This window comes from Bison bison, unplaced genomic scaffold, assembly GCF_000754665.1.
Source record: "Bison bison bison isolate TAMUID 2011002044 unplaced genomic scaffold, Bison_UMD1.0 scf7180017864143, whole genome shotgun sequence".
In the NCBI taxonomy this organism is placed as follows: Eukaryota; Metazoa; Chordata; class Mammalia; order Artiodactyla; family Bovidae; genus Bison; species Bison bison.
Genome location: NW_011494715.1, coordinates 7,070,410 through 7,090,242, shown reverse-complemented (window position 1 = coordinate 7,090,242; position 19,833 = coordinate 7,070,410). Strand labels below are relative to the sequence as shown.

Sequence of the window (19,833 nt, the reverse complement as noted above, 5' to 3'; positions counted from 1 at the left end):
GCCTCCAAAAGAAGGCATGATCCTGAATAGAACATTCTTTGGGGCTCTTGGGTTTGTCTTCTGGCCAAGACCCTGTTGGACTCTCATCCCCAAGTCTGATGGAGAACTGAGAAAATACAAGTAAACACTGAAGATGCTTTAGGCACAGGAACTCTGTAAGACACAGGGGTGCCAGGAAACTCTGGGATCCCTCTGTCAGAGGGTGCCACAGGGGGGCCCTTCCACATAACACAGCACACCTGGGCACTGTGAGGGCCCAGTTTCTCAGTATTGCCCTCCTTGAGAAGGACATGAAAATATTAAATAAAGACAGAATCAGGAATAGCACTGCATAGCCAAGCCATCCTGGGGCCTAAGGCATCAAAAAACAGCAGCTGTGTGGACCCTATCTTCACCGAGAATTTTCGATATTCTGTTAATTGCAGATTTCTTTACATTCATCTTGATTTTTTTAAATATTCCATTAAAATATTGATGTTGATGATGGAGTTTTGGAGGGCCCCCTTAAACGCTGAACCCAGGGCCAAGGTCTCACTTACAGCACCCCGCAGGGTACCCTGAAATATTCATCAGGGAGGGGAACCACTTACCGGTTGCGAGCTGGGCAGATGGAACCCAGGGGTAGAAAAAAGTGGGTTATTTCTGTCACCGTGTTCCCCCCCCCACCACCACTTGTGCTCACCGATACAGGTCGCCAACATTATGCTGGAAAGCATTTCAGAACCACTGATATCTCGGTGAAGAGCTGAAAAAGAACCTGGTCAGTTAGGTAGGTGGTCAGGACTTGGTTCTCTTTCCTGCCCACCCCCCACCGCCCTGCCACCACACACTCACAACAGGAAGTTCGTCAGCAGCTCCTCAGGATCCACCTACCTCTCTTCCTTCGGCGATGGTGCATCTCCACGTGAGGACAAGCCGTGCGCAGGAATCGCGCCCACCCTCCCGTCCTGCGCGCGCACACAGAGGCTGAGACCAGGGCTGGCAAGGGCTAACCGGCAGCCTCAGGAGTCAGTTTCTAAAGACACAGTCGAAATCATAAAAGACAGAGATGAGAACGAGAAAGTTTAGAGGGAATAATAAAAAAAAATCTGTACCATGAACATTTGTAGATAGATGAGAAGAGAGGGCAATTTGAAAGAGAGGGGAGGACCAGCTCTCCGTAAACAAGGAGGAATAAGAAAGAAAGATACAGAAATGTCTTCCTTGAAAGACCATGTTAAAAGATATCAATGCACCGACAGATACATAAATCGACAGACTCGCCGATGAAATGGATAATTTGGCATGTTATAGTCTCAGGCTGCATTTACTTGAATTCAGGGAGAGAGACACAGATACAAGTTAAATTTAGTAATAAACAGAGCTCGAATTATAAAGTCAAATACTGATGCGACTTGAGGGACTGGCTACAATATCTGTTTACATACCCACAGTTGCCCTAGAGTGTTTAGGAATATTTTTATCTCCTCATTTGTTACTTCACCCTTTATTAAATTCTATAAAATGAAAAAAAAAAAAACCACACACACACACACAAACATCCAGAAGGGAAGGAGAAAAAAATAAAAACAAATAACTGTTTCTTGTAGAGGTCAGCATTTTCTTAAGGGAAGCTAAGCAGCTGATTTGTGATCTTGCAGGAAAACCGATTTAGGATTTGGCTTAAGGTGATTAAAAATTTTAAACTGCATGAATTTAGCATTTTTGTCAGACGTGGTTTTTTATTGTGTCAAACTCTGTGTAGGTTTTGGAGAGGAAGTATATACTTCTGTAGTAGGAAAATGATGGATTTTTTTGCTGCTTTTGCTTCAGAGAATTTCCCTGTCCGAGGAAATGACCTAGTTTATGGCTTTTCTGCATTCAGGGCATGTTACGATTGTGCACACAATGACAAAAAAGAAAAAGAAGAAAACAGAGCAACAGTGGGAAATAGCCTTTGGATTATTAAAAGAAAAATCATAAGCCGAATTTTATGTATGGAAAATGCTCCAGAGTTCTTTGACCAAACTGTGGTTTCACTCACGTCTATTTGCCTATCTTCTGTGGGCAGCTCACATTCAAACCCTAGAGGAAGTTGTCAGATGAAACGGAGCTTGCAAACTGGTGGCCTAGGGGACCAAACTGGGTTAGAGATGCAGGGTTTTTTACAATCTTGTCACACTGCAGAGAATACTGTGTGTGCGTGTGTGTGTGTGTGTGTGTGTGTATGCGTTTAGTTGCTAAGTCTTGTCCAACTGTTTTGTGACCCCGTGGACTGTAGCCCACCGGGCTCCTCTGTCCATGGGATTTCCCAGGCAAGAATATTGGAATGGGTTGCCATTTCCATCTCCAGGGGAATGTTCCTGACCCAGGTATCAAACCTGGATCTCCTGCATTGACAGGCAGATGCTTTACCACTGAACCACCAGGGAAGCTGCAGAAAATATTATATTTTATTTATTTAGCTGCCAACATTTAAAAATTTGGAGACTTCCTATAAAATTTCAGTTTGGGCTTCTCTTTAAAAACCTGACAATCTGATAAGATAAGGTCTGTACCCCACAGCACAACAGTTGAGCTGAGTAGTGGCTGCCGCCTCAGACAGCATGAGTGGCTCCATTTCTTCCCAGGCCCCACCACTCCCTAAGGTCTCCTGCATAGAGGCTGAGTCTCAGCAACCATTTATCATCACACTGGCACTACTGTTGCCCTTATAGTGAACTTAAGAAATAATGAGCAATATCCCTTATACCCGCACCTCTTTTAAAACTGGGGAAATTAAGCCAGATCAGGCAATTCACATGCTTCAAGAAAAAAAAAAAATTCTCAATTTCAGCTTGATTCACTTCATTAATAGGTCCCTATAAAAATAACAGCTAACACCTCTACAAAAATAACAGCTACCAACTCAATGTGTCAGGCAATTTTCTAAGCCCTTCACATATTTTAAGTGCATTTAATCTGTACATCTACTCTATGAAGTAGGTATTAATATGATCCAGTTTCACAGATGAGGAAACTGAGGCTCAAAGAGGTTGTGACTTGCTTAAAGTCCATTGCTAGGATTTGGACGGACCCTGCAGGGATCTGATGCATGCCCCCCCGACACACATATACAATACCAGCATGCAATAAGAACAGCTAGCGTATACTACCTGCCTAGTATGTTCCAAGCACCAGAAGAGGCTCTTAAAATATAGATCAATGCAGAAACTTAGGGCGGGTTGCAAAAAGGCTACAACTATAATAAGATGTTTCAAAGGTTAAAAAGAGAAAACTGTTAAACTGCTACACGGAGTGCCCAGAGGAGGCTCAGAAGTAGTTTTCACTGAGGAGGTGAGGGCTGTAACGCACCTTCAAGTGTAAGAAGGCATGGATACATAGGTTTGTGGCTCGAACATGATGTCTTTGGAGGGAACAGACAGGAAAGTACAGGACACAGCCTGGGAAGTCCAGGGGCAAGACCAAGGTGCAGCTGAATGCTGTTTCTTCATATTTCTTGAAGTACCAACAAAGCATCCTGCATTCTGGAGGAGACATGGATGAACAAAGCTTGACCCTGCCCTCAAGGAGTTAACACATCAGGGACTTCCCGGGTGGCACAGTGGTAAAGAATCTGCCTGGAGGCCAGGGTTCGATCCCTGGGCTGGGAAGATCCCCTGGAGAAGGAAATGGCAACCCACTCCAGTACTCTTGCCTGGGAAATCCCATGGTCGGAAGAGTCTCGCTGGCTACCGTCCATGGGGCCACAAAGAGTCGGGCACGACTGAGCAAATGAGCACACACACACACACACACACACACACAGAGTCAGAATGCTAAGGGCTTGGCACACAGTAAGTGCTCAAAAACTGTATTCTTTATTATAAAGATTGTTGTTGTTGCTATGTAAAGAATAATGCTGAGTGTTTCATAAACCAGGTGAGCCGCATCACTGCGCCCTTCCCGCAGATAATCAACAATTCCAGCAGACCTCCAGGTCCTCAGGGTCTTGTGAACTGTGAAGCTAACTCGTGTTCTGCCTCAATTAAGAGTAGAGAAATAGCATCTTCTCCATGCTGTGATTTTAAGTAATATCAAGGTTTCATAAAACATATTAGTGTAGGTCTAGGTGAAACAAAAATAAGATAGCACACTGGGAAATTAATTTTAAACAAATTACATGTAAAATGCAAGGATTCATAATATTGTCTCTAAAGCAGTCTAATCTTAATATCATATATTTTGCTTTATGAAGCTCCCAGTTTTAGATTAATCATATTGTTTTGTTATTTACTACTTCATATAATAATTGGCTTATCTGTGATATTAATATGTATGAATTTTTTTAGTTTGCTCCTTCAAGAAAGCATTCAGCTTGATGCTTATAATATGTTGATTTTAATATGCAATGGATGTGTTTATATGCAGATTAAATTGGATTGCATTTATACTAAACAAGAAAACCAAAATGTAGAGAGGTGCTGAGACCTGAGTAACTCTCATTAAAGTATGGGAATCCATGACAGAGCTTTCAGCTCACTCCCCTCTAACAGCACAGCGGTAGATGGAAACTTGCCATTTACCTCATGATGCGCTGCGCGTTTTTGCAACGATAAAGAGGTACCTGACTCTGGGTTTCTCCCATCACAGTGGTTCTTGGTGAGGGAAACGGGGAGGGTTTTGACCCCGGAAGGACATTGAGCAACATCTGGGGATAGTTTGGTTGCCACCACTGGTTGGAGGCAGGGAGGGAGGAGTTACTGGCATCTAATTAATAGAGACCAGAGATGCATTAGGGGCTTCCCTGGTGGCTCAGCTGGTAAAGACTCTGCCTGCAATGCAGGAGACCCAGGTTCGATCCCTGGGTTGGGAAGATCCCTGGAGATGGGCATGGCAACCCACTCTAATACTCTTGCCTGGAGAATCCCATGGACAGAGGAGGCTGGTGGGATACAGTCCACGGGGTCACACAAAGTTGACATGACTGACTGAGAAGCTGCAGCGGAGACGCTATTTAACATCCTACAATGCACAGAGCAGCCTGTCAAACAAAAGTATCCCTGCCAGAATGCCGAAAGTTCTGAGGTTGAGAACTCAACCCTTATTACACAAAAGTAAAATTGTTGTTTGTTTATAAGTAAAGGATCCTATATATGTACATATATAATGTATATACTCATTTATTCAACAGATATATATTGAATCCCTACGATGTATCAGAGAGACTCTTCTAGAAAAAGTCTTTCACAGAGTTTACATAGACAGATTGAGATAAAAGATAGGTATAAAGATAGATAATGCACGTGATACAATGTAGCGGGTAAGCGCTATGAAGGGAGAGCGGGGAGAGGCGCACTGACACGCATACACTGTCTCGTGCAGAGCAGACGGCGAGCAGAGGGGAGCTGCCGGCAACGCGGAGATCCCCGCTCAGCTCGGTGATGCCCTAGAGGGTGGGAGCGGGGAGGGAGGAAGGCAGGAGGGAGGGGCTACACGCGAACTGAGCTGACTCACGCTATTGTATGGCAGAAACTAACACAACATTGTGAAGCAATTATACTTCAATAAAAAATACCGTATTTCAGATATAATACTTGAAAATACACCAAAACACGAATATCTACAGTTTGGTGTATATTCCTCCATTTTTTGTTTCCATGAGCATACGAACTCTACCAAACGTACTGTTTATTTATTCATTCACTTTTTTACAAGTGAATATACAAACACATATCCTTCTTGACAACTTTCCTTTTTCCCACTTACTTCTAAAGCCCAAATGGTCTTGCTTTGTCTCGTTTTAACTTTTGCAACAACTCACTGAAGAGGAGCAGAGAAGGGAGGAGGAAGTATTTAAATAAGTTTTATTTCCTTTCCTTACCTTTTCACATCCAGTGGAAGAGCAATCAACAGAGGAGATAAACCTGAAAATCAGACCAACAAATAACACAGGGTTGCCAGGGGCAGCCCAGGGCTTCAGGACTTCTCTTTCTCGAGGGTCTGGTTCATGTCCTTCACTCATGCCTTGTCATTTTCTCCATAGATATCTTACACAATTTTTGTTTGTTTTTTCCTAGGTGTCACTGTCTTTTAGGAACACATCACCTCCCTGTTTACAACCTCCCAAAGCGTCCCTAGGGACTGCTGCTGCTACTGCTAAGTTGCTTCAGTCGTGTCCGACTCTGTGCAACCCCAGAGACTGCTGGGTAAATGCCAAACCCCTTGTTTGACACACTCAGTACTTCTTCATTAAGGATCTTCCCAACCACACGTTCTAAAGCTGCAGCCGTTTCCACCAACGTTCCGTGTACTTTCAGACACCTTCCCTTTGGGGCCCTATCCTTTCTGTCAAGAACATCCTTTTTCTTTACTTTACCTCAGAGACGAACTTATCCTTCAGTACCAGCAAAAACAACACCTCTTAGCAAAACCTTTGATGACCCTCTAATCAGGCTGTGTGGCAGGAGCAGCTCTTGAACGATTACCCTGTGTTTTCAGCCTGGCTCCCTCACCCTTTGTTCCCTCACTGGCATTCCAAGGAACATTTTCTCCCAAACCAAAAATGAAGACCCAGAGAAGCTACAAGACTAACTCCGAGATGGAATGATTTACATGCGTGTTTCCAGGGGCAGCTTCTGTCTCTCAAGAAACAGGGCTCAGACATGGATCGAAGGAAAAGAGGAAGGGGAGGGGGCAGACGAGGGGCCCAGCTTGGAGAAGGAGTCAAAAACTTGGCTTCCTGAAGCTGCAGGGGAGGATTCATTACCAACGGGATTGTGTCTCCAGGACCTCAGAGTAGAACATGAGACCAAGTGTGAGCACGTCCCCATGTAGACAGTGCGATCCAAGGATCTGAAGTACCTATAAACCCTCTGAGCAAAGAGGGGTCTGGATATCTTGAGAAAAGGAGAGCATTTGCCAGGGAAACCCTTGGCCCCTGAGCAAAAACTAATGAAAGAAAAACAGAAAGGTTCTTGTGTGAGTTTCCTAGCAAGGGGAGGAGAATCTCCAAAGAACGCAGGACAGTGCTCAGAGGGACAAGAGTCAGCATACACATCTGCTGGGGCCAGAGACCAGGACACAGTTCACAACGCTGTCAGTCACTTCCCTGCTCACCCAACCTCAACCCCATCCCCACTCTCTGAAGAAGAGGGTCAGAAGCCCCTTTGGACAGACTCATGACTACAGAGTGAAGGAAGGAACAAGGCAACCACTTTCCTATTTACTGCATGTAGACTTCCCTGGACGGCTTGTCTAAGGGAAGGAGATCTTAATTTAAGTCAAGTTCAGAAATTGGCTTATTATATGAGGCAAATAATACCATTTGCAGCAACATGGATGGTCCTAGACATTGTCATACTGAGTGAAGTAAGCCATACCCAGAAAGACAAATATCATATGATATCACTTAGATGTGGAATATAAAGAAACAGGGGTGCAAAAGAACTTAATTGCAAGATGGAAGCAGAGTAATGGACGTAGAAAACAAACTCATGGTCACCAACGGATGGGGGGAATAAATTAGGAAATTGGGATTGACATATACACACTGTTATTAATATAGCTAAAATAGAAAACTAATAAGAACCTGCTGTATAGCACAGGTGCATGCATGCATGCTAAGTCGCTTCAGTTGTGACTGACTCTTTACGACCCTATGGCCTGTAGCCCACTAGGCTCTTCTGTCCACAGGACTTTTCAGGCAAGAAAACCACAGCGAGTTGCCACGCCCTCCTCAAGGACAGCACGGGTAACTCTACTCAGTACTCTGAATGGCCTATATGAAAAAAGAGTCTTTCCAAAAAAAAAGAGTGGGTATATGTATACGTATAACTGAGTCATTTTGCTGTACAGCAGAAACGAACACATTGTAAAGCAGCTATATTTCAATAAAAAATTTTAAAAGATAAAATTAAACATTCTGTTGAAGTAAAAAGAAATTCTAATTTTGGAACTAAAACTGTGTTTAGTAACCTAGAGCAACTGCAGAAGTTTCTATTAATATAAATGACCAAGAAAAATCATCTAAGAGCAGAGGAAAACCCCTCCCAGCTCAATAAAGTTTTAAGTGATAGAGGGAGATAAAATAAAATTGCTTTATGTTTACACCCCATTATTCCTAACCTGTTTAATGTTCTATTATATACATAAAGCCACTGCTTAGCATAATGTCTTACACATGGTAAATTCTCAATAAACGTCCTTGAAAGAATGAAGACATCCTTGAAAACTACCATTTCAAGATAAAAGAAAGAGAAGAGAGAGAGTATAAGAGGACAAAATCCCCATAGGTAATTTCTAGCCCACTTAAATTTAAAATGACATTAAGATTATCATTCCATTTATTTCTGGGAACTTGAAAATTTCTCCTCTGCACCCATGCATGCGTGCTAATTCGCTTCTGTCATGTCCGACTCTTTGCAACCCTAACAACTGTAGCCCGTCAAGCTCCTCTGTCCATGGGGATTCTCCGGGCAAGAATACTGGAGTGGGTTGCCATGTCTTCCTCCAGGAGATCTTCCTGACCCAGGGATCGAATGCACATCTCTTACATCTCCTGTATTGGCAGGTGGGTTCTTTACCAGTAGTGCCACCTGAGAAGCACCCATTCCTATTACTAAACCAGTGAACAAGTGAGGTTGATAAGAACCCAGAGATCCAGGGAAGAAAGGCCTTAGGAAATGCATCTTCTCCTTGAAGAACAGTATGATGATACTACAGAGTTTCAGAATCTCAAGTTTTCAATAAATTATTCCATCAAAACACAAGCACCCATAAAATAAGGACTCTGTCTACAGAAATTCCCCCAAATGGCCAAACTATTTCTCAAAACATTTATTCAAATAGTAGCCATACCTCCCAGTGGGGATTCCCTCTCTTCATTTCTTTTTTTCCTTTCGTGTTTATTGAGATATAATTGACATATCCCAGCACTGTACAAGTTTAGGGTGTAAAGCATATTGACTGATTTACAAGTATGAAATGATGACCACAGTAAGTTTAATGACTTCCATCATCTCATACAGATACAAAATGAAAGAAATAAAAATATATATATTTTTCCATATGATGAGAATTCAAGATTTACTTTCAACTTTCACATAAAACACACAGCAGTGTTAATTATACTTATCAGTGTTGAACAGCCCTCAGTTCAGTTCAGTCATTCAGTCGTGTCCAACTCTTTGCGACCCCATGAATCGCAGCATGCCAGGCCTCCCTGTCTATCACCAACTCCTGGAGTTTACTCAAACTCATGTCCATCTAGTCAGTGATGCCACCCAGCCATCTCATCCTCTGTCGTCCCCTTCTCCTCCTGCCCCCAATCCCTCCCAGCATCAGAGTCTTTTCCAATAAGTCAACTCTTCGCATCCAAAGTATTGGAGTTTCACCCTCAGTATCGGTCCCCCCAATTAACACCCAGGAGTGATCTCCTTTAGGATGGACTGGTTGGATCTCCTTGCAGTCCAAGGGGCTCTCAAGAGTCTTCTCCAACACCACAGTTCAAAAGCATCAATTCTTCGGCACTCAGCCTTCTTCACAGTCCAACTCTCACATCCATATATGACCACTGGAAAAACCATAGCTTTGAGTAGACGGACCTTTGTTGGCAAACGACCCTAGTACTTATTTATCTTACAATTGAAAGTCGGTACTTTTCAACTGTCTTCATTCAATTCCCCCTCCCCTCAACCCTTCCTGAAAGAGAAAAGATCTCTTTTTCTGAGTTTGTTTTGATAACTATATCAGTTCCAGTTACACAACAAAGCTATTTGATACATCTATATATTTCAAAGTGAATTCCAAAATAAGTCTAGTTACAATATATCAGCACACAAAGACATTAAAACATTACATAGTTCCTGATATGCATTCCCACACCATCTCCATTTCTTTTTCTTTTTGGCTCGTGGGATCTTAGTTCGCTCACTAGGGATGGAACCTGTGCTCCCTGAAGTGGAAGTGGGGAGTCAACCACTCCACTGCCCGACGCATCCCTGCTTTTCTTCTTAAGGGTAGTTAGGATTTTGTCTCTAAGAACCAGTAAACAAGGAACACATCAGACAGAGAAAACAATAGTGCAGAGAAATATGGGAGCAAAGAGATACTGGAGACATGTTATCTGCTTTTGTTACGACCCTCCGGAGTCAGTTCTACCTCAAGTGTCCTCCTGCCCTGTGACACTCGGGACAATGGAAGGAGACAAGCTCAGTCAAGATGCAGAGGAAAGCCTCGTGGTCTGATCAAGGCATGGAGGGGTTGGAGTTCCCACTATAGAGACAGGCAGTGGGCCTGCCGGAGAGGCAGTGGGCCGGGCTGCTCTGTGAGGTCTCACCAGCAGAGGGGAGCAGGCGGAGTTCTGGCGGGCAGGTTACGGGGCTCAAGGTTGCAGCTCACAGCGCAGGCGCGGAGCCTCAGCACACAGCCCCGCCGCCATCTTGGATGGAGCGTCGAGCGCCGCACCTCTGCGCACGGCCCCAGGCTGAGGGGCCGGGGCCGCCATTTTGAGCCAGGAACTCTGGTCTCAGTGGCCGGGTTCAAGGTCTCTGCATGCAGCAGCCTGTGAGCCAGTGACACCAGAGGAAGCACAAAGGGATGACAAAAAAGGTAAGTTCTATTTTTATTTCCTGGGAATTGTGAATGGGTTTTGTCCGTGATGGTTTGGTTCAGCAGGAACATGGGTTCTGTGGAGCAGAAAGAGGCATAAATGTCGGGGCGTGAGGTCAAAATAGTGGACCAGTTCTGCCAGCGGTCCCGACATACACCCTGTAAGATGTCACCCTCTGGAAAAGGAGAATTTTCTCCCTGCATTGCCTCACTGGCTTCCTCACTTTTAATCAGATCATCGGATCTGCGGTCGACAGGTCAGGACAGAACACAAATTGTCCTCAAAGTTTTCAGGCTCTCTTTTCTCAAAATCCTGCAGTTAACAAATGTGACTTTTAAAATAGGTTTGAAAACAAACCAATTTTTCTACTAAAAGGAAAAAAAAAGAAAACAAACCCTAAGTATTAATATATTGGTTGAAATATGTAGGAAAGGGCGTTTCTCCAGAATGGGAAGAGACTCCTTCCAGGCTGGAGAAGATGAATTTAAGCAAGAGGGAAGGGTGGTCTGTGGTGTCACAGAGGTGGGAGGCCTATACGTCACTTCATATAGCCCACTAGAGAGGCAGCAAGTGGGATGGACATTTAAACTGTGCTCTATTTAGAATCAATAACCAGCAAGGACCTACATGTAGCACAGGGAACTCTGCTCAATGTTATGTGGCAGCCTGGATGGGAGGGGAATTTGGAGGAGAATGGATACATGCTTAAGTATGGCCGAGTCCTTTAGCTGTTCACCTGAAACTGTTACAATGTTGTTAATTGACTGTACCCCAATACAAAATGGGCTTCCCTGGCGGCTCAGTGGTAAAGAACCCACCTGCTAGGCAGGTGACGCAGGTTCAATTCCTGGGTCGGGAATATTCCCTGGAGGAAGAAATGGCAACCCTCTCCAGTATTCTTGGAAAAATCCCATGGACAAAGAAGCCTGGTGGGCTGCAGTACATGGGGTTGCAAAGAGTCAGACACAACTGAGCAACTAACACAACCACTGTAGCTCACAGAATCTCTCAAAAGTTCTGAAGGGCCTCCAAGGTGGCTCAGTGGTTAATAAATAAATAAATCTGCCAGTTAATGCAGAAGCCGCAGGAGATGCAGCTTCAATCCCTGGGTTGGGAAGATCCCTTGGAAAAGGAAATGGCAACCCATTACAGTATTCTTGCCTGGGAAATCCCACGGATAGAGGAGCTTGGTGGGCTACAGTCCATGGGGTCACAAAGAGTCAGACATGATCAAGCTAATGAGCACACACGTACGCAGTCAGAATAGCCTAAAACTGAACTGTGAGGCTGGTCCCAAGATGACCCATCCTACAGCCAGCACTGGGCACAGACACTGTCATTTAAACCATGCTGGACATCAGACACTGATGTCAGAATAGCTTCTACCTCTACTTAGATATGAGCACTGCTTTTACTACAGTCAGATGGATCCTGTGCAGTCTTTCCTTTCACAAGCTTCTCAACAGAATCTGGAACCTGCAAGGAGGCTGGGGAAGCACTTATGTAGTGCTTTTCCCTCATCAGAAGTGGGAGGTGAGCTCAGCTTTGTAAACTTGAGGGTTCCTCAGACTTGAGAACTCAGACACTCAGCAACCAGAAACAATAACAAATCTCCAGGACAGAAGGTAATCTGCAGAAAGAACTTAGTTTAACAATTCAGCAGAATGGGAGCTCCAAGTTAACGATTAGGTTGAAATCCAGAGAATACAGTTCCATTGTGCATTTCACTTTGCAAACTAAAATTGATACCCACTCCACAATGATGATGTGAGATTTTCAAACACTAAAGTCGACAAGCTACAGGTTTTCTGTTTGTTACAACCAAATTCCCTAGTGCAGCAACAAGTGCCCAGATTCTCTCTCAATTTCCAGCTGGAGATATTTTTTTTTCTGTTTACAGCATTAATTAAGCATCCTAGGCATTAATTTCCTCTGCTGCAAAATGGGAATAATAACACTACCTAAACTCATAGCATGATGGTCAGAATTAGTGAGCTATATGATAGTCTCAAAGTGCTGCACTCAATATGCCAGCAAATTTGGAAAACTCAGAAGTGACCAGAGGACTGGAAAAAGTCAGTTTTCATTCCAATCCCAAAGAAAGACAATGCCAAAGAATGTTCAAACTACCACACAATTACACTCTTCACACACACTAGCAACCTAATGTTCAAAATTCTCCAAGCAAGTCTTCAACAGTACATGCACTGAGAACTTCCAGATGTTCAAGCTGGATTTAGAAAAGGCAGAGGAACCAGAGATCAAATTGCCAACATCCATTGGATCATAGAAAAAGCAAGAGAGTTCCAGAAAAACATCTACTTTATTGACTACACCAAAACTTTTGACTGTGTGGATCACGACACACTGTGGAAAATTCTTCAAGAGATGGGAATAGCAGACCACCTTTCCTGCCTCCTGAGAAATCTGTATGCAGATCGAGAAGAAACAGAACCAGACATGGAACAATGGACTGGTTCCACATTGGGAAAGGAGTACATCAGGGCTGTATATTGTCACCCTGCTTATTTACCTTATATGCAGAGTACATCATGCAAAATGCTGGGCTCAATGAAGCACAAGCTGGAATCAAGATTGCCAGGAGAAATATCAATAACCTCAGATGCGCAGATAACACCACCCTTATGGCAGAAACCTAAGAGGAACTAAAGTGCTTCTTGATGAAAGTAAAAGAGGAGAATGAAAAAGCTGGCTTAAAACTCAACATTCAAAAAACTAAGATCATGACATCTGGTCCCATCACTTCATGGCAAATAGGGAAACAATGGAAACAGTGACAGACTTTATTTTCTTGGGCTCAAAATTCACTGCAGATGGTGACTGCAGCCATGAAATTAAAAGATGCTTACTCCTTGGAAGAAATGCTATGACCAACTTAGACAGCTTATTAAAAAGCAGAGACGTTACTTTGCCAACAAAGGTCCATCTAGTCAAAGCTATGGTTTTTCCAGTACTCACATATGGATGTGAGAGTTGGACCATAAAGAAAGCTAAACACCAAAGAATTGATGCTTTTGAACTGTGTTGGAGAAGACTCTTGAGTGTCCCTTGGACTGCAAGGAAATCCAACCAGTCTATCCTAAAGGAAATCAGTCCTGAATATTCATTGGAAGGACTGATGCTGAAGCTGAAGCTTCAATACTTTGACCATCTGATGTGAAGAACTGACTCATTTGAAAAGACCCTGATTCTGGGCAAGATTGAAGGCAGGAAGAGAAGGGGACAACAGAGGATGAGATGATTGGATGGCGTCACCAACTCGATGGACATGAGTCTGAGCAAGTACTGGGAGTTGGTGATGGACAGGGAAGCCTGACGTGCTGCAGTCCATGGGGTCGCAAAGAGTCCGACACGATTGAGGGACTGAACTGATGACAGTCTCAGTTACGGGCCCCAGTTCTTCTTCATCTCAGTATGTACACCCTTTGCCAGATCACTTTACAGTGTTTCTCAGTAAAGAAGAAGAATCCTTTATATCTGGGTTGACCTTGGACTTCCTTTGGCTGATAGAATGTGTTGGCAATGATGGCAGTTTGAGTCTGGGTTTCACGAGTCTTATGTATCCTGGTTGGCCTTCAGCCACCATCATGAGGACCTGCCTGCCTGCCAGAGGATGCAAGACATGGAGCAGAGACACATCATCTATCACCCAGTGGCCCTAACTGACACTCAGATATGGGACCAATCCAGACAAAGGCCACTTAACTGGCCACCCTCAAGCAGGAATAACAAATGCTTATGTATACGTCACTGAACTTGTATAGCAATACCTTACTGCTACAGAATGGTTAAAAGAAAAAAAATAATATTTAGCAAACAAAAGGCAATGAAGCACGGAGTAAGAACTCTATAAATATTAACAAGCATACCAAAAGGAAGGCATCCTGTTAGTGCCAGCAGCTGTGTAATTTGACAGACCAAGGGCTGCTATTCCGTATAAAATCATCATCAAGATTTTTCAGTCAAGGGCACTGTTCAAGGCATAGATATTCTTAATGTCACAGGTAGAAAATGTTGACCCTTCCCTCTGAAACACAGATCTGAGTGAAGGCTAAAAAATAAAGAACTTGCAGACCCCAGCTGTCTAGATTTGATGTCTACTAGAAGTGTATTTGGCCTTGCTGACTCAACACATAAGTAACATGTGATAAAATAGACCATTGCAGCTCAAAATCCTATTTAAGCCTCAGATCAATGGTTTAACTCTTATGTCAAGACAGGTAGACACTGCTATGTGATGGAAATGTTGTTTGGGAAAAAATGATTTTTAGTGGTAAAAACCAAGACAACCACATCTCTTTTCACTGCTTTAATGTCAAACCAACTCTTCAAAAGGTAAATTCCAGATCCATGTGAGTAGATTGTGGTGCAAGCAGGTTGTTTTTATTCTTTATGATTTTATGTTTCATCTAGCCCCAGTCCCTTCCCTTACAAACTTGTCTCCCCCAAAAATTCACATAGTAATCACAAAATAGTTTACTTTGCAAATCTACTGAGATTGTCAAAAATCTGTTCCTTGTGCTTGAAAAGTAGGTGGTGTATAATGAAGTCAAAATTTCAGTAAATAGAGCTCAGTGGGCCTGCTTTTTTCTCCTGACTCCAGTGATTATCATAATTTGATTTTATAGTTTTCTGTCCTAAGCTACCAGCTAGAGAGCAATCTTTACTGAGTCATGAACTTTCCCATCATTAAATGTCTGCACCTATTTTCAACATATCAAAGTGTCCAATAACTACATTTTATCTACCTTGAATAAAGTTGAACAGAGACATGGGGGAGCATACGTGTAATAAACTCTCCTTTATGCTTTAGCAAAGTCCTTGTGGTTTGGAGTTTTCAGCTTTGTCTATGACTGCTTTTTCAGGAGCATAAAGATTGTATAACACATCTTCCATAGAGACCAGGACATATGTTTACAAGGACAGAAATCTGAGTAATTTCCCACTGGTCCAAAGGGAATATTAAACTCTTCTGTCATCCTGTAGTATATTATTTATGGTTCCTCTTTTGTTGGCTTTTTTTTTTTCATTTGTAAGTTCAACTCCGTGTCCTGATAGAGGGTGATAAAATGCTCAATATGTTAAAAAATCTTATCACTAAATCAGGAACAAAACTATAAATTTTGGCCTTTGAAATCAAACTGACTGGTGAGGATCATTTTGCTCCTGAAATATTACAGTAGTGATCAATTTGCTGTAAAACTAAGCAGTTTAGCTCAGCAATCTGTAGTTGGAAAGCAAGTTGTTCAACAGGAAAGTTTATGCCCAGCCCAAGGGATAAATTAAATTTTATGGGGAAAATATGCATTATTACATGCTTATCTGTTTAACATATTATTCTTTTCCACATCAGTATAATAAATATTTTTAATCGTATATTTTATCTCACATACATATAGTGATGTGGTAATTTTATTCCTCCTGTATTGGCCCAAACATACTCAATTAATCACAGAATAGAGAAAAGCTTTCAAATCATTTTTTTAGAATTCTGATGTGCTTAGCAAACGTACATTCCCAGCTACATGGAGTTGCCTTACAACAGGAAAATAGTTCAAATTCTATTTCCTCAAAGGGCAAGCATCAGCTGATCTATTTTATCCTTTCTCCCAATTTCAAACCCCTTCTCTTTGCATAGCAGCTCTCAGCCGAAAATACTTTGGCCTTACTTGATTCCATTCATAAGGAGTGATTTCACTTTGAAGATTTTTTTGCCTCAGAGTACATGATGGTTGTAAGAAATCAAAGTTAGAGAATATGAATTCAGGGCCTGTGCATATAGAAGTAGTAAATCATGAGAGCTAACATTAGTTGAGCCTCAGTACTTGTCAGGCTGACTTGCCTTTTTCCATGTAATTCTCGAAAAATTCTATGGGGTAGGAATGTTGCTATTCCTGCTTTAGAGATCAGAAAACTAGGCTTTGAGAGACTAGCTAAGCAGTGGCTAGAGCAGACGGGAAGAACCACTTAGGAAGCCATTGCTCTAACCCCAAGAGAGAAAACTGCAGCCTGAAACAAGGTGATAGCAATGGAGGTGAAGATGGATGGGTGAATTCAGGAAATATTTGGGAGATGGAATCAATAGGACATGATGGTTTGGTGGCTGGTGCCATTCCCAGAGAAATGCATTTGTGAATGTTTGCCAGGGAGTTCTGTCTATGCATGTTCAAGAATAATTTAATACAGAAAATACCCAGGCATGTTTCTACGTTTTCTCTTCATCCCATCTATCTTGCATGTAAATGAATATACAAGGAAATGTTACCTCAAACTTCAAAGGGTAAAAAAAAAGTTGACTCTGAAGCTTATTCTAAAAGCATTAACAGATCAGTGCATGATGGTGACTCTCAGGCGGAGGTGGTGAATCTCCATGGTGTTTCAATGTCTTGTGACAGGTGTTGTCTCAGACTGTCTACTCAAGGATGTTTGTATCGCGTATAACCTTGAAAACTAGAAGTAGTGTCTTCCTCCAGGGCAGAAAACAGATTTGTTCCTTATCTGGAGAATAAAAAGGTAATGCCCCCCCTTTAAGGCAAAGTTTGGGAAGATTTGCCAATGGCCCCTGTATAATATTGGAAGTTTCTTAAACATGGGGATCCTCAGCTGCACCATAAACCTGCAGCATGTGCAAATTCTAATGAGGCCACTCCACAATACCCACATGGGACTTGCAAGCAAGGGGGACAGACACAAAGAAGCTCATGCCTCCAGCTGTGCTGCGAGTAACAAAACCTTTTGTATCTGACCCTCATCTTATGGCTTCTGCCAGCATCCATGAAACTGTGGTGGGCTAACTTCACAGCCCACAAGCAAAGTCAAGACATAGACCTTCCATAGATCTTGACAACAACATGAGCCATTATTTAGTGATTTTTAAAATTAATTTATTTTTGAAACTTACTAAATTAACCAATATTCCTCCCTCCTCTCCAAAGTACCTAGAACAGCCTATCAATTTACGTTGCTCAAATTCCACCCTTTTGGATTTCTACTTCCTTTTCTTAGTTTTCAGTTGGTAAAATTACAGGGCACATCAGTATTATCACAATCCCGAAATATAAAATATCAGAACTATCTATACTTGGAAGTATCTTAACAACATTCTAAATAGACTGTTTCATATAAACAAACTGGCATAAGCACTCCATCCATCAATCAGTATTTACTGAGAGTCTTCTGTGTGCCAGACATGGCACGTGTAATAGTGAGAAAGACAGACACAGTCTCTGCCCTGGAAGAGCATTGAGTCTAAATAGAAATGCAGATAATTGATCAAGCAATTACAATGAACAGGATTAAGGATCATGTTGGAGAGATGGTAGCTGCCGTCCAGGGTAGCTAACCTGTAAGTTGATATTTGACACCACTCAAATGCATAGAAATCAGCCAGGAAAAGGTGAAGAGGGTTGTGGAGCAGTGACTCAGCTTTTGGAAACAGCTTATGAAACGTCTGTAGGAGAGCAAGGACAAGGTGCATGTACAAAATAAAAGTGGGACGGGAAAAGAGATGAGGGGAAAAAACAGGCGAGGGGGGTTTATAATCATGAATAAGTATTCAGGTCTTAGCCTGCAAGCAATGAGAACACAATAAAGGCTCTTAAGCAAGGAAGTGACATGATCACACGTACTTTTCTTGGGCCAAGCTGAGTAGCTTCTGGGATCGTAGTTCCTCAACCAGGAACTGAACCCAGACCACAGCAATGAAAGCACTGAGTCCTAACCCTTGGACCACCAGGGAACTCCCCACATTTACATTTTAGAAAGTAGAAGTCATTCTGGCTGCTGAATTGAAAACCCACTGTGGGGGAATGACTAGAACAGGGACCTGGGCACTACTGACATTGTGGTCTAGAGAGTTTTTTGTTGGGGATGAGGGGCTGTGCTGTGCATTGTAAGATTTTATCACCATCCCTGACCTGTATCCAATGGATATCAGATGCATCCTCTTGATCATTAAAAAAAAAAAAAAACCCCCTGGGAAGCAAAATCAGCCCATTTGAAAACCACTGGAGAGGAGGGAGGCCAGGTTGGGAAGCCATAAACCAGGAAAGAGATGCAGGCAGCCTGGACTACAGGAATGTGGAAAGGAGATGGATGTAAGAGAAAAGCAGAGCGTCCTTTAAGTTTCCCACCCATCTGTGGATGTCCCTGAGAAGGGTCTGCTGCAGTGACCTCTTGCTCCACTTGTGTAAGGAAGTGAATTTTACTACTTTACTTGCTTTTGCAAAACCTACTCTTGTGTGTGCCTGTCTCATCCCTGCTAAGTTGTATACTTTCATACATATGTATGCATACGTTAAGTTTTTGCAAGCATAATTTAGACTTTTCAAAACAGTGACACAGTAACAAAGAAAAATTGAGACATGCATGCATTTTGAATATTGATTCCAGTTTCTCACATACTACCCCTGACACTTGCCATGCTGCTTTGTTTCTATGCGTTTGTTTTCTCTGCTTTCCTGTGTCTTGCCCAACTTTAAAGGAATCTGCAGCTAACAGGCAATTAGGCCCACCATTAACTGTAGAATGTAAACACTATTCCAGACCAACCCACCAGAAAAATCTGCTGGTTAACCAAATAGGGCCTTCATAGTCTGAGGGACAACTTAGATAACAATATTTTCATAAAATTTTCTGTGGTAGAAATGGAAATTATGTTTACATGAAGTGAACTGTGTGCTAGGAGCTTTGCAAATATTTCCTCAAATGTTAAATCTTCACAAGTGCTGCAAGGGAGCAATTATTTATCTCATTTTATATTTATAAAATCTGAGACTCAGAGAAGTAAAGGAACTTACCTAAGGCCACCCAACTAATAAGCTACAAAGCTAGAATAGAAAGGCAGTAGAGCGGGGCTCAGCAAACTTCTTCTGTAAAGGTTTTTAAGTATTTTTAGCTTTTCAAGCTATTCAGACTCTGTCACAACTACTCAGCTCTGCCTCTTTAGTTGGAAAACATACACAGGCGATATGTAAATGAATGGGCATGGCTGTGTGCCAATAAAACTTTATTTATAGACTGACATTTCAATTTCATATCATTTTCCCATGTCAAAAATATAATTTTTCTTTTTATTATTATTTTTTAATTATTGTAAAAGTTAAAATTAATCATAGTTCATGGCCAGACAGAAAAAGGCAGTAAGCCAAATTTGGCCCACAGGCCAGAATTCACCAAACTGTTGGTGGAGTGTGGGTAAGAAGACAAATTCTAGAGGCCAGCTCCATTGGTGTGAATTCCTG

The 19,833-nt window shown here is 42.3% G+C and overlaps 1 long non-coding RNA gene across 1 annotated transcript in view; it reads left to right on the top strand.

Annotated features, from left to right (window-relative positions):
• The first annotated feature begins 10,473 nt into the window (after positions 1-10,473).
• Positions 10,474-19,833, top strand: part of LOC104988840 — a 20,978-nt gene continuing 11,618 nt past the window's right edge. The window contains exon 1 of the long non-coding RNA XR_825290.1: positions 10,474-10,569. This is a non-coding gene — a long non-coding RNA (uncharacterized LOC104988840). The remainder of the gene's footprint in view (positions 10,570-19,833) is intronic.